The sequence below is a fragment of the Dendrobates tinctorius genome, unplaced genomic scaffold (genome assembly GCF_039654945.1).
Source record: "Dendrobates tinctorius isolate UK_male_01 unplaced genomic scaffold, ASM3965494v1 ptg000022l, whole genome shotgun sequence".
Taxonomy (NCBI): Eukaryota; Metazoa; Chordata; class Amphibia; order Anura; family Dendrobatidae; genus Dendrobates; species Dendrobates tinctorius.
Window position 1 is genome coordinate 31,118,585 of NW_027361690.1, and position 23,947 is coordinate 31,142,531.

Consider the following 23,947-nt stretch of genomic DNA (forward strand, 5'->3'; position numbering starts at 1 on the left):
TCAGCTGAAGACTTTGCCTCATTTTTCAAGCAGAAAATTGATAACATCAGGGACAGTTTTGGTCAACAACCCCCAGAGCCCTTCCTCCCGACTTCCCAGCCCTCCACCTTCAAAACCAACTTCTCCACCATTACAGAAGATCGACTCTTCACTCTACTCTCAAGATCACATCTCACCACCTGTGCACTCGACCCGATCCCATCCCACTTCATCCCAAACCTCACCACAGTCTTCATCCCAACCCTAACCCATCTCTTCAACCTATCACTAACAACTGGTGTTTTCCCCTCAAGCTTTAAACATGCCTCCATCACACCTATCCTCAAAAAGCCCTCTCTTGACCCATCCTCTGTATCTAGCTATCGCCCTATATCACTTCTCCCATACGCCTCCAAGCTACTGGAACAACACGTCTACCTTGAACTGTCCTCCCATCTCTCTTCTTGCTCCCTCTTCGACCGCTTACAATCTGGCTTCCGGTCACACCACTCCACTGAAACTGCCCTTACTAAGGTCACCAATGACCTCTTAACTGCCAAGAGCAAGTGACACTACTCTGTCCTCCTCCTCCTGGACCTGTCGGCTGCCTTTGACACAGTGGACCATTCCCTATTATTACAGACCCTCTCATCCCTCGGCATCACAGACTTGGCCCTCTCCAAGGCAAATGCAATTCTAGGATGTATTAACAGAAGCATACAGTCTAGATCACGTGAAGTAATTATTTCCCTCTACTCCTCTTTGGTCAGACCTCACCTGGAATATTGTGTCCAATTTTGGGCACCACATTTTAAAAAAGACATCAACAAACTGGAGCAAGTTCAGAAAAGAGCGACCAGAATGGTGACCGGTCTGCAAACCCTGTCTTATGAGGAAAGGTTGCAGGATTTGGGAATGTTTAGTTTGCAAAAGAGAAGACTGAGAGGAGACTTAATAGCTGTCTACAAATATCTAAAGGGCTGTCACATTGTAGAAGGATCAACTTTATTCTCATTTGTACAAGGAAAGACTAGAAGCAATGGGATGAAGCTGAATGGGAGGAGACACAGATTAGATATTAGAAAAAACTTTTTGACAGTTAGAGTGATCAATGAGTGGAACAGGCTGCCACGAGAAGTGGTGAGTTCTCCTTCAATGGAAGTCTTCAAACAGAGGCTGGACAGACATCTAACTGGGATGATTTAGCGAATCCTGCTTTGAGCAGGGGGTTGGACCAGATGGCCCAGGAGGTCCCTTCCAACTCTACGATTCTATGATTCTATGATTCCTGGATCTCATCATACCTAACAGACCGGACATTCAGCGTCTCCCACTCACACACCACCTCCTCACCTCGCCCCCTATCTGTCGGAGTCCCACAAGGTTCAGTCCTAGGGCCCCTGCTGTTCTCTATTTACACCTTTGGCCTGGGACAGCTCATAGAATCTCATGGCTTTCAGTATCATCTTTATGCTGATGACACACAGATCTACATCTCTGGACCAGATATCACCTCCCTACTAACCAGAATCCCTCAATGTCTGTCCACTATTTCATCCTTCTTCTCCACTAGATATCTGAAACTCAACATGGACAAAACAGAATTCATCATCTTTCCCCCATCTCACGTGACCCCCCCTACGAACCTATCAATTACAGTAAATGACTGCCCACTCTCCCCAGTCCCACAAGCTCGCTGCCTCGGAGTAATCCTTGATGCTGATCTCTCCTTCAAACCACATATCCAAACCCTTTCCACTTCCTGCCGACTTCAACTCAAAAACATTTCACGCATCCGTTCATTCCTCACCCAAGAATCTGCAAAAACCCTAGTCCATGCCCTCATCATCTCTCGCCTTGACTACTGCAACCTCATGCTCTGCGGCCTCCCCTCATACACTCTCGCACCCCTCCAATCTATTCTAAACTCTGCTGCCCGACTAATCCACCTGTCCCCCCGCTATTCCCCAGCTTCTCCCCTCTGTCAATCCCTTCACTGGCTCCCAATTGCCCAGAGACTCCATTACAAAACCCTAACCATGACATACAAAGCCATCCACAACTTGTCTCCTCCATACATCTGTGACCTCGTCTCCCGGTACTTTCCTGCACGCAACCTCCGATCCTCACAAGATCTCCTTCTCTACTCCCCTCTTATCTCCTCTTCCCACAATCGCATACAAGATTTCTCTCGCGCATCACCCCTACTCTGGAACTCTCTACCACAACATATCAGACTCTCACCTACCATCGAAACCTTCAAAAAGAGCCTGAAGACCCACCTCTTCCGACAAGCCTATAACCTGCAGTAACCACCGATCGACCAAACCGCTGCACGACCAGCTCTACCCTCGCCTACTGTATTATCACCCATCCCTTGAAGATTGTGAGCCCTCGCGGGCAGGGTCCTCTCTCCTCCTGTACCAGTTATGACTTGTATTGTTTAAGATTATTGTACTTGTTTTTATGTATACCCCCCTCACATGTAAAGCGCCATGGAATAAATGGCGCTATAACAATAAATAATAATAATAATAATAATGTGCTCTCTGCTCCTTTCAGGGGGGCAGACAATGGCTTGGAGCTTATGTTCCTGGGGTTGCTAGATTTCTCCCACCATGTCAGTGTCTGCTGAGGTTTTGTCAAGTGGGAATAATTGCTTGTAGCAACCAATCACAGCTCAGCTTCCTTTAACCAGCTCTGGTGAAATGAGAGATGCTTAGTGATTGGTTGCAAGGAAAACTGTTGCTCATAGCAACCAATCATAGCTCAGCTTCTTTTGAACAGCTCTTTTGAAATGAAAGATGCTTCGTGATTGGTTGGTGATACACACACACACACACACACATACACAGACATTCAGTTTTATATATAGAGATGGTTTATTCCTTAAAGGGGTATTCCCATCTCCGAGATCCTATCCCAGTATGTACTAGGTGTAATAATATCATCAAATACCGTCAATTAGAAATCTACTATAGTTCTTCTGATTCGATATGTCACTTACCCCTTGTGCAGGGCAATGAAGGACTTTAGGTATCCATGGTTATGACCACTGATATAGTGACAGTTAGTTGCTACTGAACGGAATTATGGATATTTACGGTCCTGCAATGCCTGCACAAGAGGAAAGAGATATAGCGAATCAGAAAAACTATACATTTCTAATTGGAGGTATTTGCTAATATTATTATTATTACACCTACTTCATATTAGCCTAGGATCTTGGAGATGGGAATATTTAAATCCAGATGCCCCCGCTATGGGCTGTTCTGTTAACAAGCTGCACTATAGCTGTGTCAGCTGCAATCTTGTTCACTCTACAATTCCCAGCATGCCTAACACATGTGGGAATCTGAAAAGTTTCACTTGGCACATGTATGAGGAAGTTGATCTTTCCCCCCTAAGGCCACATGCACCATGTTCAGCATTTGGTCAGTATTGTACATCAGTATTTGTAAGCCAAAATCAGGAGTGGAACAATCAGAAGAAAAGTATAATAGAAACACGTCACCACTTCTGTATTTATCACCCTCTACTGGTTTTTTCTTACAAATATGGAGGTATAACTCACCTAATACTCAATGTGTGACCGTGGCCATAGAAAGTTGCTTTGGTCAAAAAGAGAATGCAGAGAAGAATATACAGGATGTCATTGCAAGTGGGAAATACTTTGAGATAGTAATTGTGGCAATGGATGGAACGACACTGTTTAATGAACGTGCCACTGACTGCAGCGCCCCACTCCCTCATCCTCTTTGGTTCGTCTCTCTCATCCCCCTCTGTTATACAGAGTGTGGTCCGCCCCATTTTAATATAGCCAATGAAAGCCTGTTGGGGCTAAGTTCAGCCTTTTCCCACTGGTTTATATATGCTGAAACATCTTGTCTCCTCCTGTTCCCGTTTGGGTCCTGGAGGTGTTCGTCTGTGCTGTCAGGAGAAGTATTAGGAGTGATGTCAGCTCCCTTATTGAATTGCTGCGCACCAAGATGACACAGGAAGGTGAGTACTGGCTGCATGTCCTGATTTCAAGGCTTAGTACTCACCTTCCTTCCTCTGCCGCATTGTTGCCAGGAGGCTTACGGTCCACAAGGAGTTCCCGGGTTCCAATTCATCTCGTTCTCATCTCCAGTCCCCTGCTGCTCTAACTGCCGGACGCTTACATGCATGTCAAGCAGACAGTGTAGCTCCGCTCACTTTATCCCCATCCATACTCTCCCCACATGTCAGTGTTCACAGTGTGTGGTGCTATTACTGAGACCAAATCACAAGCCCCACAGCGTTCATTAAAAAATCTCCCTCAGACCCTATACAGTGAGCAAACGGGTTGACAAAGAAAGGAGACTGATTGACAGATCGTTTGATTGGAGCAGGCGAAGATCATAAAAACGATGAATAATTGGTTTAGAGGCTTTTGCTGTTTTAGGCTGAAGCATCCGGAACGGTGTTCAGAGTTATTCAAATACCAAGACATGATATACACCTCATATACAGCTCACGGCAGTTTTGCCTGGCATTATGACAAGGAGATCTGGATGTGGGTGGTATTTTAGCCTGAAATAGGTTGAGGGATAAAAGCACCTGATGTTTGGATCAGGCTTATGTTATCTTAAAAACAGCCCCCTTTTCCAATAGCGGCCACTGGTCATCCCAATGCAGCAGCAGGTCACAACTCAGTGGTCGCCTGTAGACCTGGAGCCTGCTGGCTATTTAATGAGGGACACTGCCATTTCTTTAGGTTATGTAAGTTCAAACATGAATGCTCTTCCTGTGGAGGAGCTCATCCAGTGGGCTGCTGCCCCTGCCCCTTCAAATGGGCAATGTGTGAACAATTTAGAAATTATCTCTATTACAGCAAAGAGTTTGAGGTTTACATGGACAACAACCCCTTAGCCTATGTTCTCACTGCAGCCAAACTGAATGCGATGGGTCAGAGATGCCACTGTAAAAGTGAAAGAACGAGATCACCCCCTGTTCATTCAATATTTACCAAAAGGAACATACCCAAGAGCACATTGGGAAGATCAGATAATTGGCAGAATGTTACCTTATTTGGACCAAAATCAGTTTCCAAGTAAACGGAAGAGAGATAAAGAGTCACCAGCAATATCATTTTTAGTTAAAGAATGTACAAAGCTTTACCTCAGTGAAGATGATATCCTGTATCGTAAAGGAGGACAAAACCAGCAGTTGGTACTACCCAGAATATTCCGTAGTTTGGTCTTCAAAGAACTCCATGAAAACATGGGACACCTGGGAGTGGAATAGACAACGAACTTGATCAATGAACATTTATTCTGGTTGTACATGCAGAGAGATATTAAGAGGTATGTGACCAGGGAGTGTGGGTGTCTGAAAGATAAACATCCCAACACATCAACCCGGGCACCTATGGGCAACATCCAAACTACGTATCCGTTTGAGATTGTCTCAATAGACTTTACATCTCGAGACGTGGTGGTGATGGACAATTTTTCTCGATATGCTCAAGCATATGCCACCGGCAATAAATCTGGTTGAACAGCGGCAGAGAAGATCTTCAATGATTTTGCTTTGAAGTTTGGGTTCCCTACGAGGTTACACCATGACAAAGGAAGAGAATTTGAGAACCAACTCTTTTCCTTCCAAGTTAGGAAAGTACTGTACAATTCATACATCACATAAAACACCCTATCACCCAGAGGGCAATGGACAAGTGGAACATTTTAACCAGACATTATTGTCAATGTTGCGCACTTTAACAGCTAACAAGAAGAAAGACTGGAAGAGTTCTCTGTCAAAAGTGGTACATGCTCTAACTGTACAAAGAGTGAGGCAGCTGGTTATTCACCTTTCTGCTTATTGTATGGATGATCACCAAGACTGCCAATCGACATCATGTTCGACACTCCAGTGTCAGAGACTTACAAAACATATCCAGAGTACGTTCGGAAATGGAAGAAACGGATGACAGAGCATACAACATAGCGTCCAAAGTGGATACCCAAGGGCAGAGCAAGAGAGAGGGGTACTATGATCGAAAATGTAATGGAGCATAATTACCACCGGGAAGTCGGTTGCTAGTCAAGGACGTAGGCGAGAAAGGTGGTTCAGGAAAACTTTGTTTGTACTGGGAAGACAAGGTGTCTATGGTCGTAAGGAGGAAAGCCGATGACAGTCCAGTATATGTAATCCGATTGGAATTGGGGGAGAAGAAAACCAGAGTAGTCCATTGGAATATACTACTACCATGAAGTCCAATTCAGTTCTGATGATCGAACACCGAACACTGCAGAGATCGAGTGTCATTCAGGAGGAGCGGTACTACCAGACTGTGTGGAAACAGATGATTCAGGAAATACAGGAGCTTACAGAGGCAGTTCCAAGAGCATCTTAGGAAGCTCGAGAAATGAGTGCAGTGGAAGAAACTCCTGCAACCAAAGAACCCGTGGTATCTGAGGAACAACCCACCAGGAGGATGACGACTCGAGAAGTGAGGAGGCCCGTGATGCTGATATATGAGACAATGTTTGGATCCAAGTTGAGTGCCAAAGACTGTCAATTGGAAACAGGTATCCCTGCCCACGGACCAGGTAAGCCCACTTGAGTGATATTCACCACCGAGAGGCAGTATGGAAGATGATGCCTAGTGAAAAGGCTTGTTTTCACGCTTTGATTTCTTTAAATGACTTTGTAGAAGCAAAGAACTCAAGGTCTAGTGAGAGAGAGAGAGAGCTGGTTGAAGACTTACGAGAAGCTCCAGTTGAAGAGATGCTGTTTGTTTTAATTGTCTATTTCTTACAGGAGTCCTTCAAGTAAAAGGTCATAAGAATAGCGAAAATAAGAATAGGTTGTTATTAATGTTTATAAATGTTATGCCAATATGTATATAAAGTGACATGACTCCCACCACTGTCTCAGAATTGGTCAGATCGATCAATTAAGGCAAATGTTGAGGCCAACATTAAAAAAAGGGGGAAGATTGTGACATGCAGAAGAAGTGCTGTTGCTTCAAAAGCATCCAGTAACTTGAGGGGTTAACACAGTCACAGGAGACAGGAAGTGGTTAGCAGAGACCCAGGGGGATTGTGGGGAACTTGTTTACTATTCTGGCATGAGTCAAAGAGATGAGTGGTGTGTTATCTGTCTCTCACAAAAGTTCAGGCAAGTGAACCATAGCAACACAGGATTACATTAAAGAGTGAAACTGGGCTACCCTTGTACTACTAGTTGAGAAAGTCTATCAGGAGCAGGAAGATAAGGACTGGAAGGATTTGTGTCACAGGGATCTTCTCACTCAGCAAACCCACCCTCCTCCTCCATCTGACTGTGCTTGAAGGAATGGTGTACTGCTGTGCCTGTATAAAGAGACTTGATCTATGCTGAACTGTTCTATCAAAAGAGACTGTTCATCAATGTGCCTTTAAGAAGCAGCTGTGCTGTTTATGAAGCCTATGCTTAAGAGATGTGATGGTTCCCAAGGGTGAACCCACTGGACCGCGGCAAGCGAACCTCCCCTGGGCGAGCGGGCCAGGTGGACCACCCCCTATACAGGGAGCGTTAGGGACAGGCCCAGGGGAAACTACTCACCACGGCAGCTGGTACCTGAGGAGGCCGGAGGCACGACAAGAGAACTAGCAGGCAGGCAGATGAAGGAGCTGGACCGGAACCGGTAAGACTGGAACTCAGGAACGGAGGCTGGCGGATACTGGCAGATAAGGCAGGAACGGTGAAACACGGGTCAGACGAAGACAAGGGCTGGAAGCGGACACGAGATGGCGGGAACTGGGGAAACACAAGGACCAGGTTAAACAAGGAGTACGGGAAACGACAGGCAGACTGGGAGCCAGAGTCACAGAGAGACACAAGTGACAATCAGGCAGTGATTCCGAGGAAGAGGCTGCCTCTTATGGAGACCAGAGTTCCGGGTCCGGTCAGCAGGGTCAGGAAGGCGGGGAGAAGGATTGGCTTGGCCTGTACTGAGAACTGAGGCGCAAGGCGCGCATGCGCCGCGGGTAGACCACCGGGACAGAGCGCGGACCCGAAGGCAGGAGTGCAGGCGAGCACGTGCCCGCTGCAGGGGCGCGCCGAAGGCGGCGGGCGCTCCCGGAGGCCACGGGCGACGCTGAGCCCGACAGGGAGGCGACAGCAGGAGCCGCGCATGAGGCGGGAGCTGCGAGCGTGGAGCCGGCGGGGCCGGAGAAGGCGGTAAGCGTGACAGTACCCCCCCTTTTACGCCCCCTCCTCCCAAGGCCGGAAAGAAACTTAGCTAACATCTGGGGGGCTCGGATGTTCTCCCGGGGTTCCCAGGATCTCTCCTCTGGGCCAAAACCTTTCCAGTCAATTAAAAAAAAGGTTTTACCTCTAGATCTTTTCATAGCAAGAATTTCTTTGACCTCAAAGACATCCTGTGCGGACACGGGTGCGGGAGTACTGCCAGTGGAAGCATGGAACTGGTTGAGTATGACAGGTTTCAAGAGGGAAACATGAAATGAATTTGGGTTCCGTAGAGAAGCGGGGAGTCTTAGCTTGTAGGCAACGTCATTGATACGAGCTAAGACCTCAAAGGGTCCGATGTAGCGAGGGCCTAGTTTATAGGAGGGAATCTTGAGACGAACAAATTTTGAGGATAGCCAAACTTTATCCCCAGGGCGGTACAACGGAGCATCCAGGCGTCTCTTATCGGCGTGCCTCTTGAACCCATCACGTGCTCGCTTAAGTGCGGTTTTGGTCTCCTGCCAGACCCTGGAGAACTCCTCGGTCAGAAGATTGGCCGCCGGCACACCCGAGGTCGGGAGTACCGGCAGAGGTATACCAGGATGTTGACCGTAGACAGTAAAGAAAGGCGACTTAGCGGAGGATTCACTGGTATGGTTATTGTAAGCGAATTCGGCCCAAGGGAGCAAGCTGGACCAGTTGTTCTGGTGGGCGTTGGAAAAATGTCGGAGATATGTTACGAGGATCTGGTTCGTGCGTTCTGCTTGACCGTTGGATTGAGGGTGATAAGCGGAGGAAAAGTCCAACGTTACTTCCATTAGCTTGCATAGGGCCCTCCAGAAACGCGAGGTAAACTGAACCCCTCTGTCCGAGACAATGTGCTTGGGGAAGCCATGAATCCGGAAGACATGAGATATAAAAATTCTCACCAGGTCAGGAGCGGAAGGTAAACCGGGCAGAGGGATGAAGTGGGCCATCTTGGAGAAGCGGTCCACGACCACCAGAATGACCGTGTGACCTGAGGACCGAGGTAGATCCGTAATAAAATCCATCGCGATATGCTGCCAGGGAGCCGAGGGAACCGGAAGTGGGTGCAGAAAACCGGAGGGTGGCTGTCGTGGGACCTTGTTCTTGGCACACGAAGGGCAGGAGAGGATGAAACTTCGGACATCCTGAGACAAACAAGGCCACCAATAAAAGCGTGAGATGAGGAAGAGTGTTTTCTTGAGGCCGGCATGACCTGCTAACTTGATAGCATGACCCCAATGTAGAACTCGCCTCCTGTCATCATCTGGGACAAAAGTCTTGCCGGGGGGCAGGGAAGTCAGGTTAACCGGTGTGACTACGATGAGCTTGTTTGGCTCCACAATGTGCGAAGGCTCCTCCTCGTTGTCGGTGACTAGGAAGGATCGGCATAGGGCATCTGCTTTGAGATTCTTATCACCCGGACGGAAATGAAGCTCAAAATCGAACCGGTTAAAGAATACTGACCATCGAGCCTGCCGAGGATTAAGCCTTTGTGCTGATTGAATGTAGGCTAGATTCTTGTGGTCGGTGTAGATCTGGAGTGGGTGTACAGCTCCCTCCAGAAGATACCGCCATTCCTCCAAGGCTAGCTTAATGGCAAGCAGCTCTCTGTCCCCGATGATATAGTTTCTCTCCGAAGGGGAGAAAGTCTTGGAGAAAAAGCCGCAGGTAACCAAGCGACCAGAAGGGGATCTCTGAGAGAGAACCGCACCGGCTCCGGTGGCAGAAGCGTCTACTTCTAGGGTGAATGGTTTGTTAGCCTCTGGACGGTGTAGCACCGGGGCTGTGGCAAAGGCTTGTCTCAAGGTTCGGAAGGCGTTCTCAGCCTCAGGAGGCCAGTGGTGAGGATCGGCTCCCTTTCGGATCAGAGCAGAGATGGGAGCGGTCAGAGAGGAAAAGTGCGGAATAAACTGCCGGTAATAGTTGGCGAATCCCAGGAACCGCTGGATTGCCTTAATTCCTTGAGGACGTGGCTAGTTGAGTACAGCAGACACTTTTCCCGGATCCATGCGCAAGCCGGAATCGGAAATGATGTAACCCAAGAACGGCAGAGACGACTGTTCGAAGGCGCATTTCTCCAGCTTGGCGTAGAGGCGATGTGTTCTCAAACGGAGTAAAACTTGACGCACGTCTTTTCGGTGTGAGGACAAATCCGGGGAGAACACCAGAATGTCGTCCAAGTAAACCACCACGCAGGAATAGAGAAGATCTCGGAATATGTCATTGACGAATTCTTGGAACACTGCGGGAGCCTTGCATAAGCCAAAGGGCATAACCAGGTACTCATAATGGCCGTCACGGGTGTTGAAGGCGGTCTTCCATTCATCACCAGAGCGGATCCGGACCAGATTGTAGGCCCCTCGGAGGTCTAATTTTGTGAAGATCCGCGCACCCCGTAGACGGTCAAATAGCTCCGGAATGAGGGGAAGAGGGTATTTGTTCTTGATGGTGATATCGTTGAGCCCTCTTTAATCAATACAGGGACGCAGGGACCCATCCTTCTTCTTGACAAAAAAGAACCCAGCTCCTGCAGGTGAGGAAGACTTGCGAATAAAGCCTTTGGCCAAGTTTTCCTGTACGTATTCGGACATAGCCTGGGTCTCGGAGGGAGACAGCGGGTAGATCCGACCACGGGGCGGCGTAGAACCGGGAAGCAAATCGATGGGGCAGTCATATGGACGATGCGGGGGCAAGGACTCTGCTTCCTTCTTGTCAAAGACGTCCAAAAAGGCCCTGTAGACGGAGGGCAACTCGGTTGATACCAACGTTGAACGTGGGAATTTCGGCGGCTGTACAGGAAGTAAACACTTGTCTTGACAACGTTGGCCCCACCGTAGAACGTCACCAGAGCGCCAATCCAGGATAGGCTCGTGGATCCTTAGCCAGGGGAGTCCCTGGAGGATGGCATGGGACAAAGAAGGCAGCACGTAGAATACTATCTTCTCCCAGTGTAAAGCTCCGACCTGAAGCTCCACCTCTTCGGTAATCTGAGTAACGGACTCCCGCAGGGGTTGACCGTCGACCGAAGCAATCTGCCGAGGGGTCTCCAGGGATCTGACAGGAATTCCAAGTCTCTTAACCGCCTCAAGTTGAACGAAGTTACCAGCCGCCCCAGAATCTATATAGGCCCATTCAGAAAAACGTTTGGAGCCCAGATGCAAAAGGACAGATAGAGTCAAGGGTAGAGAGGAGTCAAAGTTACCTAGGAAGACCTCGCTTACCTGTCCTAGGCGGAGGCGTTTCCCGGGCGAGTGGGGCAGGCGCGAAGAAAGTGAGACGCACTCCCACAGTAGAAACAGAGCCCCTGTTCGACCCTCTCTCTCCGACGCTCCTCCACTGGTTTGAGGCGGTCCACCTGCATGGGTTCCAGTAGCGGGAGCGTGGACGCTGGTGTTGAGCGGACTCGAAGTGGACTCTGAGCGGCCGGAAGAGCGCGAGGGGGTCTCCTGTCCCTAGCGAGCTCTCGGGAACGTTCTTGAAAGCGGAGGTCAATGCGGGTAGCCAAAGAGATTAAATCCTCCAAGGAGGTGGGGGTATCACGACCCGCCAATTCGTCCTTGATTCGCCCCGAAAGACCCCGCCAAAAGGTTCCCACCAAGGCCTCATTGTTCCAACCCAACTCTGAGGACAGGGTGCGAAACCGAATGGCGTACTGACCTACTGAGAGCGAGCCCTGATGGAGATTGAACAACGCTTCGGTGGTGGAGGCAAGGCGACCGGGTTCATCAAACACCTTACGAAAGGTGTCTAGGAAAAAGGAGAGTTGGGTAACCAGGGGGTCGTCTCGTTCCCAGAGGGGGTTAACCCAGGCTAGGGCCTCTCCTTCTAGGTGGGACATGATAAAGGCCACCTTGGCACGGTCGGTGGGGTATTGTTGCGGCAGCAACTCAAAATGTAGCTGGCATTGATTTAAAAACCCTCTACACGTCTTGGGGTCGCCACTATATCGCGGGGGTTTAGCCAAACGCGGGGATGGAGGCGGCACCGCAGGCTGTACCGGAGCTGCAGCCGCGGTCTGGAGGGCCAGCAAGCGGTTGTCCACCGAGGCCATGTAGTTCAGGATATGAGCCTGAGTGTCGCGCTGCTGGACAAGCTCCTGCTGGAGACCGGCGATCTGGGTGGCATTCCCTGGATCCGAGGCCTGTAATGACGAGAGGCAAGACTCCATGGACTTGAGGAATGACATGATCCTCGCCTGGTTTTCCCGCAGAAACAGAAGTTCCTTTTGGGTCGGGGTCGGAGTACCAGCGGGGTCCATGGCCTGATCGTTCTGTGATGGTTCCCAAGGGTGAACCCACTGGACCGCGGCAAGCGAACCTCCCCTGGGCGAGCGGGCCAGGTGGACCACCCCCTATACAGGGAGCGTTAGGGACAGGCCCAGGGGAAACTACTCACCACGGCAGCTGGTACCCGAGGAGGCCGGAGGCACGACAAGAGAACTAGCAGGCAGGCAGATGAAGGAGCTGGACCGGAACCGGTAAGACTGGAACTCAGGAACAGAGGCTGGCGGATACTGGCAGATAAGGCAGGAACGGTGAAACACGGGTCAGACGAAGACACAGGCTGGAAGCGGACACGAGATGGCGGGAACTGGGGAAACACAAGGACCAGGTTAAACAAGGAGTACGGGAAACGACAGGCAGACTGGGAGCCAGAGTCACAGAGAGACACAAGTGACGATCAGGCAGTGATTCCGAGGAAGAGGCTGCCTTTTATGGAGACCAGAGTCCCGGGTCCGGTCAGCAGGGTCAGGAAGGCGGGGAGAAGGATTGGCTTGGCCTGTACTGAGAACTGAGGCGCAAGGTGCGCATGCGCCGCGGGTAGACCACCGGGACAAAGCGCGGACCCGAAGGCAGGAGTGCAGGCGAGCGCGCGCCCGCTGCAGGGGCACGCCGAAGGCGGCGGGCGCTCCCGGAGGCCACGGGCGACGCTGAGCCCGACAGGGAGGCAACAGCAGGAGCCGCGCATGAGGCGGGAGCGGCGAGCGTGGAGCCGGCGGGGCCGGAGAAGGTGGTAAGCGTGACAAGAGACTTGAATTGTACTGGATGTGCTGTGATATTAAACTACATTGTTCATCTGTTCATGAGGACTCTATCAATCGTGTGTGGGTGAGCAAGTAGATCCTTCTTGTGCTTGAGGAAGCTGCAGTACATGGTCACTTTGAGTAACAGTGCCCCCAGAGTTCCAATGAATTCGTGAGACCTGTCCCACCATTATCTGAACCTAGCAGCGTGCACATAACAGTTGGATTGTGTCCACATCATGGACATTGCTATGGACATTTTCTTCTCTGGTCTTCAAGATGGGATAGAGTAAGCTTTGTGTCTGATGGGTGGGGGTTGGAGTTCTGTGTAGGACTACCCAGTATCCTCCTTGGCTTTTATCAATGAAGGAAGCACCAGAATGTTGCGACCGAGTAGGCTGACTTGCCTGTAGATGTTTCAGGGCATTTGGCTACTGGTCTTTTGTAAAGTTTTAAGTGTTTCCTTTTTACTGTTATATTTCTGCTATATTTCTTTCTAATTAAAGCTGTGACCGACCTTCACCCATCAACTCACTGTTTTTGGCTCTTTATAATTAGATGAAATGTTCAGAAAGGGGTGTGGGAATTATTCGGGAGTGTTTGTACGGGTCACTGGAGTCTAAAGCTAGGTTCACACATTTGGTGTTGTTTTCTTATGTCAATTCCAAAACACAAATCCACAGCAAGTTATAATATTGAAAGAGTTGAATGAATTTTTATAAGAACATCATTTACATGTAGCAGAAAAAATCTCCACAAAAATCAGAGCATGCTCATTCTTGTGCAGATATTCATGGCAGATTTTACCTTATGTATTAGTTTGTAGCGCAGTAAATTTTAAACCGAGTCCAAAGTTGTGACAAAAATGTTTTAGATAAAGATGTGTCCATACCATATTACTCAGCCATGCTTGTGTTCTAGTGGCAAGATGACATTAAAATTACATAGTGACCTTCACATTTGCTTTCACTTTGCTTAACTATATGATATGTATCTTAAAGCATAAAAAGGGAAATAAATAGATATAAGGTAGAAGAGTTTAAAAAACAAATATAAAATCTAAAATGATATAGTTTGTTCGTGCATAAGTGGTAAGTACCCTAATTGGGATGAAAATATGTGACATATACAAACCCAAACCAATTAAAATCTGAAAATGTTGTCATGATCCAAGGCACCACTATAAATTCTCCTATGAGAACCCCACTCACAAATAGCCACACAAACACTTAAATAACTAATTCATCAAGTCCATTAACATAAACCTCATGGATAAAGCAATATAATAAAGCCCCAAGAAGCTCATAAGCGAGAGATTCACCACTATACTGTAGATAAATCGTCTGTACTTTCTATGGTAGAATTCTATACTTGCAAAATGTTGGACACAGAATAGCGTTTTGTAAAATATAGCAACCAAAAAACAGTATGTAGTATTGGCATTACACATATCTGTCTATACATTGTTGGTTGGAAGATCATCAGCAGCAAGAAGCAAGCTCAGCTAGCAGATTGTCATAAGTACAGCTCTAAATGTTATAATCTACAAATGTACATGAATCTACTCCCTCTAGCTCCAGTGCAGGATGTGGATAAGTCCTCATTAAAGGTAGCCTGTGATGTAAAATAATGCTAATAACCTGCAGATATGGGGTTGAGCTGCAGGTTAATATATTGCTCTCAACCTGCCCAGTCTTGTCAATTATACCCCTGCTGTCGGGAGGAAATTAGCTTTATTCCTCCCTTTAGCATTTGGGTTTCAGTCACAGTGACGGTGTCGGAGTGGGTTCAGTCACCGCTCTGTGTATGAAGAGTGGCGGCTGTAACCATGCCCCCAGGACTGACAGACAGCCATCCTTAATGCTGAGTTGCTGTCCATCAGTGTCAGGGGTGCGGTTACAGCTGCTGCTTTCTATACACATAGCAGTGACTGAACCTGCATCGGCGCCACTCCCCACATATCGACTTCAGACTATTCCTGCTTATCCTTCAAACTACATTGCTGCTATTTTTTACTGACTTCTGGCTATTCCTGACAGGGGCTGACTGGCACATTTCAGTCTGGGGGCAATCACAAGGCAGTGGCCATCGAATTATGGTGGCCCATCTCTGCCCTGCTTATCTCTGGCTGCTGCATTAAAGCAGCAGAGATAATAAGATTTAAAGACAGACTGGTACATAGACATGGGAACAGAACAGAGCTTGCTGCATAGATACGGGAGCAGAACCAAGCTTACTGCCTACATAGATACTGTAACAGAAGCCAGCTAACTACATAGAGACAAGAACGGAACCAAGATTACTACGTAGATAAGAGAACTGAAAGGAGTTTACTACAGAAATGTGGGAGCAGAACTGAGCTTACTACAGTGATAAGGCAGCAGAACAGAGCTTACTACAGAGATAAAGGAGCAGAACGGAGCTTACTACAGAGATATGAGAGCAGAACCGAGCTCACTGCAGAGATATGGGAGTAGAACCGAGCTTACTACAGAGATAAGGGAGTAGAACTGAGCTTACTATAGAGCTATAGGAGCAGAACCGAGCTACCTAGAGAGATATGAGAGCAGAAATGAGCTTACTACAGAGATATGTGAGCAGAACCAAGCTTACTACAGAGATATGGAAACTGAAACCCGAATGCTACCGGAAGGAATAAAGATAAACAAGTTTTCCACTACTTGGACACCTTCTTCTCATACCCCTCCCTTGGCCTCCATAAAATAATAAAGCTTATACCGGGCATCGGCATCACGTGTCAAAACAACCGCACATGAGCCCCGGGAGCTGGAGTACCGACACTGCTGGAATGGCACTGGCATAGGATATGAGTAAAGGCTTTTTTATTTTATCGGCACAAAACATTTTAATCAAGAAGGGGTTGTCCTAATAGTGGACAACCTCTTTAATTTCCTCCCCTGCACCGAGCATTCTGGTAAAGCTATTAACCTGAGGATTAACCCTATATCTGCAAGTTAATAGCTTTTTTTCATGTGACAGGCTCCCATTAAATTCTGATGACGCTATTAAGAGAATCAATCTACTTTACAGAATGTGACTGGTTCAGAGAAAAGGAAGCTGTGTTTTCTTAGTGATTTGCAAAGGCTGATCTATTGATTACTGTACTACCAGAGACTTGTGCATAGGTAAGGAAACCTGATGATTAGCTATGAGCGAACATGATCGGGGATACTTGAATATCACTCGAGAGTTAAGTGTTCCCTAGTCCAGTTGTAGCCATCAAAAGTGTATGGATTACCCTCATTATATTTTTTTCTAGCTTTGCAGTCAGTGCAGAGCCTTTATGAGTTTAGAAGTACCACAACTATACTTTCTTAATATTTGAATGAGTCCCTTCCAGTTGTTGCTTTCAAGGGTACATGGATGTCCCTCATTATTTTTGGCAGGCTTTTATGAGTGTAGGAGCACCAAAACTAACCTTTGTTCATAATATATGAATGATGATCTACAGTTGGTGCCTTCAAGGAAGTATGGATGACCTGGCTTATAATTTTTGCCAGGCTTTGCAATTAGTGCATAGCCTTTATAAGGGCCCCGTCACACATAACGACGCTACAGCGATCCCGCTAACGATACGACCAGATAAGGATCGTTGCTGCATCGTTATGTGATCGATGGTGAGATGTCAAACAAACAGATCTTCCCAACGACGCAGCAACGATACAACGACCCATAGCGATCTTTGTAACGATGTCGGCGGTCATTGAAACCCTGTCACACCACTTCTGCTCTGACGATGCAGATCACGATGTGGGTAGTACTCTGTGACGTTGTAGGCACCAAGGCGTGGTTTAGCGTTGCCTTTTTCGTGCCCCCTTGTCTCCGATTGGTGGTCACTACCGCATTCTGATTGGCGGCGCTTCTGTTTGTTCCTGTCTCCGTGAACAAAGGGAACCTAGCAGCGCTTCTGTTATTTGTTCCTGCCTGCGTGTTGGTTTACAAATCTCACTAGCGTTCTCCGGCTGCGACTCCAAACCGAATTCTATATTCTTCCACATTATTGTTGGACACCTATACTTTGTGCACGGTAGGTATCTTTGGGGTCTCAAATGAGATGTATTTTAAAGAACAATTTCCAATTATCGGCTGTGATCGCTTTTGAGGGAGGGAGGACGTGGCACCTATCTGTGTCCATATGGTTTTATATGGGCAGCCATTTTAGGTGGGCTTGTGTTCACATACCCGTGAAAGCTGAAAACTTGTGCGCTTCCAACTTAGTTTTTTTTTGGGGGGGTTCTAAAAGTACCGTTTGTGTTATCAAATGCATTTCCATTTCATCAATTTTATTGTACAACTACATGTTCTCTGCTATCATAGCTCTTGAGGGAGGGGCATTTTTTCTATCTGTGGATGGGCAGCCATTTTAGGTGGACTCGTATGCCCACACCCACGTTTTAACGACTACAGTAGTGCGCTTCAAATGGATTTTTTTTTTAATTTTCCATGTATGCTCACTGTATGCTTTTCTTTATTTCAGATGTCTTACAATGCTGAGGAGTTTGTTCGTGAACTTATTGAACTGTATCGGTCTCTGCCCTTCATTTAGCAAATTAAGTCGGTCGATTACAGTAATAGATTGAAAAAAAGGGAGGCATACGATAAAATGATTGCCCTCTTTAAGCGGCATAATCCATGCAAGAAGGTGGATGAAAGCCTTGTTCGCAAAAAAATGTCTACGCACGGTGTATAAAAGGGAGCTCAACAATGTGGAAAAGTCAAGGAAGTCAGGTGCCGGCACGGATGAGGTTTATGTGCCCTCGTTGTGGTATTATGACTTGCTTGGCTTCACCCGTGACCTGACCAGGAGCTACCACGGGCAAAGGTATCATCGGTGCGGCCGACCCTGGAAGAAGACCCTGCGATCCATAATGATCCAGACTCCCCGGTTGGAGATGTAAGTACCTTCTTTGCTTCCCAGAATATAGCTATTTACATTTGTATGTGCATTCCTATCATTGAATTGAAAATAGTAAGTAAGGTTTTACCTGTTTAATTCTGCAGTTTACAAACGTTTTCCCTTCCAGTTCAGATAAGTACACTACTATACTTTATTTACCCGACTCCATTCTCATTACCTTGAGTGTTTAACCCCTGCTGGTCATGATATATCCAATGCCAAATAATTCTGTGTTGTGCTGCATGATGTTCAAAAATATTTTGTTGTGTTTTGCTTTAACCGTTATTTTCTTTTTCTGCAGCCCCATCAGCAAGAACTTGTAACTCAAACAACTGAGGACATCACGGGTAGGTAACACAGTATGGAGGACCCTTGTGAGGGGTATAGTCAAGAGCCAGCACCCTCTACTCTACCTCGTCGACAACAGCTTTCTCGAAAAAGAAAGACCGCCGCTCAGCCATCTCCTGATCTTCTGTGTTTGGCTAATCAAATTATGGCTAATCAGGCCAAGACCTGCATGGACACTTTTGCTAACTTTGCGGTTGATAGACTGAGTAAGCTGGATGCTAGACAAAGGAGCCACTCCGAAAGGGTGATATTTGAAACTTTAAGTAAAGCTGCAGAAGGTCAACTGGATGAGTCTTCAACAGTACGAAGTGTGCTCGATCGGGATCCTTCCGAGCAGTTATGGACACAAATGCCGGAGCCACTTCGGAGCAAGCCTGTGTGGAGGATTGGTCCTCTGCAAAACCTGACGATCCACCCCCCACCCCAGTATCCCACGTTTCCACAATCTTTCTTGTCTCAAATTTCTTCTCCGCCCAGGCGAGGTTATTTGACTGACGAAAACCAGTACTAGGACTTGTAGTGCAGTTTTACTTTTTGTTTAGATTTTTATAGTAATATTGTAGACAAATAGAACATTTACCAGTTTATTAACTTATGTTATTGTTGAAATATTTGTTGTATTTAAATAAAAAAATTTTTGTTATTATAACTTGCACTGGTCTTTGATGAATTAAGCATATCCTTTTTGCCATGACAACTTGGCGGGGTAATGGGCTTGGTGCATCTATATTGATGCGTACATGTTATGGATGTGAGTAGATGTAATGGATGTGCTAGATCAGGGGTCTCAAACTCGGCTGAGTAAAATGGGCCACACATCAAAAAAAAAATTTGGCACGGAGGCCCTTGATCATGTGACCCCCTCACTCCTCCCTCCCCCTCCGGGTGGGGACATGTGGTGCACCGCGGGCCGCAGATGCCTGCCTCAGGGGCCGTGTTTGACATCTCTGTGCTAGATGAAACATAACACTTAAAAAAAAAAAACACAACACAACAGCGGATAACAACTAAACATATTTTTTAATACCTGGGCAAAACAATGCCCAGACACGCCAACAGTAACAAAAAAGGTAAAACGAAAAAAAAAATAAAAATTTAGTTGGGGCTGCCACCCTGTTCTTGGGTCGCCAATGAAGGAGCAGCAGGGCTCTGTGTTCCTGTAATGCCTCTATGGCTCTCCCCAGCGAAGCCACCAGGTCTGCATTAGAAGGGATTTCTAAAAGGAAAGGGATAGTTAAATCTTTAATTCTATACAAGGATCAAATTAACATGGAACGTGTTTGCTATTTCACACTTACGGTTTTGTGCTTCCTGGTCATCAAGACTGGATGCAGCGTCAGCCGTTGCTTCGGGTGGGGATGGGCTAATGGACCACCCCGATCCTCTTGCATCCTCGGGCTGTTGGTCGGCAGTCGAATCCTGCTCATCATTTTCCTCCTCCTGTTGCTCCGGGTCTGCAGGTGCAGGAGGAAAGAAAACCCCATTATGTACAATACAATAGTAAACTAAAGGCCAAAGAATAATCTAAAGTTTAATTAATGTGATTTTTATTATTATTAATTTTGATTTAACATGAGCGACTTTAACGTTTTTAGGGTTGTGTCGGGTTTCATGACACCCGACTTTCTCGAAATCGGCCGACTATAGGGAAAAGGCGGAGGTGCGACTGAAACACGAAACCCAATGCAAGTCAATGGGGAAGCAAAGTTGGCAGGGAGAGGAGGACAGTAAACACACCTACAGTGCCCATTTCAATGCCAACAGCATCAATTCTTATTACTTAAGCTTGTCAACCTTAATTTACTTTATAATAATACTTGCACATTTAAAACTGGGGGTTATTTGGCTAAAGTTGGGGGGGGTAGCGCTGGCTCCAGTTTTTTGTGTGCCCCGGGCCAAAGAGTGTCAGTGCGCCCTTTTAACACATACGACAATTCATGATGCTCCGATACGGCAGAGAAATGTTGGTATAGTACAATGAAAAATACTTCACTTTTGAATGACAGGACTGATATCCATGTTAAATTATACAACAGCTCAAAATATGGACAGTATATTACTCCATACAGTATTATGGCCACCACATAGGGTGCCATACAGAATAGTGAGCCCCATATATTTCCCCATACAGAATAATTGGTCACATATAATGTTCCATCCACTATACGATGAGCTCCACAGAATGCTACAGTATATGATGGCCCTCATAGATGATGCTCCAGTGTCTGATGTGCCCAAATAATGCTCCATATATAATGTGCCCCATTTCTTATGCTCCAGTGTATAATGGGCCCCATACATGCTGCTCCAGTATAGGATGTCCCTCATTTGTAATGCTCCAGTATATGATGGGCCTCATGCATGATGCTCCTGTGCATGATGGCCCCAAATAATGCTCCAAATATTATCTGGCCCTTTTTGAATGCTCCAGTATATGAAGGGCCTCATGGATGATGCTCCAGTGTCTGATGGGTCAAAATAATGCTCCATATATCAGGGGGTGTGTTAATGGGTTAACAAATGGGACAGTTTAATAGGGTGGGAAGTTATGAACGTGTCAATACTAAATATTTTTCTTTTTCTTTTTTTTTTTTTTCAAAATATTCTGCTATTATGTAGGTTTCCATTTTTTTTCTTTATATATGTTTTTTTTTCTTTTTTTTTACATTATTCCCTTTTTTCATTCATTCAATATTACATTGTCATAGATGGCATGTATCTGATCGCTGATCTCGCACGTCACACAGCGATCTGTCAGATCAGCGATGTGACAGGCGCAGCACAAGGCCTCTGCCATTTATATCTCACAAGTGCAGTGAGTGCTGCTGATGGAGGCAAACTTAAGACGGCTATGTATAATAACACTCACCATGATGGGATGCGCTCTGTGAGCGTATGCTGGCAAGGCGGTCATGCGATCTGTAACGCAGATCTGCCATTTTTTTTTATATCTGCGTGGTGGAGTGGTGAATGCCGAACTGTGTTGCCAGGCCACGCTTAATCCTGCGCAGCACAGCCTGCTTGTGCAGAACTGGATGGTCATAGTGTTCTGCACACTCATAGTCTCGAGCTGTCATTTCTTCTATGAGGTAACGCACCTCAGCCTCCCCCCACGGTGATGCACGTCGCCTGGCCACCATTTTAATGCCTCTGTAAACAGACTAGGCCGCAATAGCGTTCTAAGACACGCCCACGATGCATCAGCTCCGCCCAGTGTTATTGACATGCGGCGGCTATTAGAGAACGCTGATGTGTTCCCTATGACTCACCAGTGATCTTATTTCATTACTGCGACGCAATTGTGTCCTGAAATTGATGCTTCATCTATATAACACTTCGATGCTGTATAAAGGATGTTTAGTGAATGGATATATATCTTTTTGTAAATAGACATATATCCATATGACTATATATCTTTGCATACATGTATGCCTGTAAGTTTGATTGTGTATATGTGGGTGTGTGTGTATGTGTGTTTGTGTAGATGTGTATGTATAGGAATATGCGTGTTTTTATGTATATATCGGTATACATTTGAGGATACGTTGGTTTAAAAGCTGCATGTCCTCGCTGAACTTTCCTCCCATCTCTTGTCTAACATGCTCTATGACAATCTACCATATGGTTTCCATCCCCATCACTCCACAGAGACAGCCCTGACCAAAATTGACCACTGTACAAAATTGACAGTTGACCACTGCCTCCTAATACAAATCTTCTCCTATTTTGGCATTAAAAACCTCGACCTTTCCAACCGCACATTCAGCGTGTCCCACTCCCACACTTCCATCTCATCCCAACCTCTCTCTGTTGGAGTCCCCCAAGGCTCTGTTCTAGGACCCCTAATATTCTCAATCTATACACTTGGCCTGGGGCGACACTGAAAGTCCCACGGATTCCAGTACCATGTATATGCCAATGATAATATTAATAATAATAAGAGTCCTTACAAAAAGAAACATTGAGAAACCAAGGTTTTGTGAAGTAAAAAAACAAGTTTATTAGACAAAGCATTAGAAAACTGTAAAAATACTGAAGAGAAACATAATTATCCATTATCAAAAAGCACATTATATTATCCAAATCTGTACAAAAATAAAAGTACTGTTAACTATATCAGTAGTAGTCCACTATAAGGTCTGGTGCTGCCAAATAACAGCACCTGGACCGTTGAAATAAGAACAGTAATTGTCTCTGCAGGTCTTCGCATCCTTCCGGGTCCCAAAGGCCAAAGGCCAGCAATTGCGTGTTTGTTTGCCCGCCATTCGCTGAGCTGAACTTCTCCGTTACTTTGGTTCACAGAGTCCACAAAGCCAGGAGGACAGTATGAAATAGAATCCCGCCGGCGAAGAAAATTGTGAAGCACACAACAGGTCAAAACAACAGAGTCCAATAGACGCAAGTTTCATGTTAATGGGTGTGTGCAAAATACGAAAGCGATTAGCCATGATTCCAAAGGCATTCTTAACAACACGACGTGCCCTTGATAAACGGTAATTATTAATTCTCCGTTCTGGTGTGAGAGTTTTTTGAGGGAAAGGTTTTATAAGATTGGGATGAAGCGGGAATGCCTCATCGCCAATAAAAAACAAAGTTAAGGTTTCCTCTAGTGTTTGAGTTGGGAGGCAAGTGAAGTTCAGAGTTATACAAACGCTCACCAAAAAACGTATTCTCCAAAACTCCTCCATTGGAAACCCTTCCATTCATTAAAACGTCAACATAAGTGAATTCGTAGTTTGCGTTTACAAGGGCCATCAGTATGATGCTGAAATAGCTCTTGTAGTTGAAGAAATATGATCCGCTGTTAGGTGGTTGAGTTATACGGACATGTTTACCGTCCAAAGCCCCACCACAGTTTGGGAACTGCCACAGCTGATCAAAATCGTTGGCGATCTTGCTCCATTCCGCCTCCGTGGTGGGAAACTCAATGTTGCTCCGAAGACAACTAAAAATCGCCTTACACGTTTCCGGAAAGAGAACGCTCAGCAGTGGCCTTGAAATGGCAGAAGAAAAATGCAAATCTTGCAAGGAGCGTTCGGTGGCCAGGAATCGCAGCGTGACTGCCAAACTCTCATCTGCTGGGATGGCAGCACGCATCACTGTATCCTTGCGTTCGATTATTGGAGTAATTTTTTCAAGTAAAAATGTGAATGATTCCTCAGACATCCGCAGATAATTGCAGAAATCATGCAGATTTTTTTCCTGAAGCTCTTTCACCAGCTGCATGTGGGACAATTCTGACCTCTTCTGCAGCCATTCTCTTGTCCACATGCGACACTTTCTTTTAGAACACCTCTCCTGCATCCGTGACTCCTCTTGACGGCGATGTTCCTCAACAAGTAATGCAGCAACCACGACAGCACACTCCGCATTATTCATGATGGTGCAAACTGATATAAAAAAAAAAAGAAGGTACAATAGTTGTTTTGTTGGGGGTTGGGTGCGTGCACACAAGA

The 23,947-nt window shown here is 46.5% G+C and overlaps 1 long non-coding RNA gene across 1 annotated transcript; it reads right to left on the reverse strand.

Annotated features, from left to right (window-relative positions):
- Window positions 1-19,492: 19,492 nt before the first annotated feature.
- Window positions 19,493-19,916, reverse strand: LOC141084112 (uncharacterized). Its single transcript, XR_012230933.1, has 2 exons — window positions 19,790-19,916; window positions 19,493-19,707 (listed from the first exon to the last, which is right to left on the reverse strand). It is a non-coding gene; the product is annotated as an uncharacterized lncRNA (long non-coding RNA).
- Window positions 19,917-23,947: the final 4,031 nt, after the last annotated feature.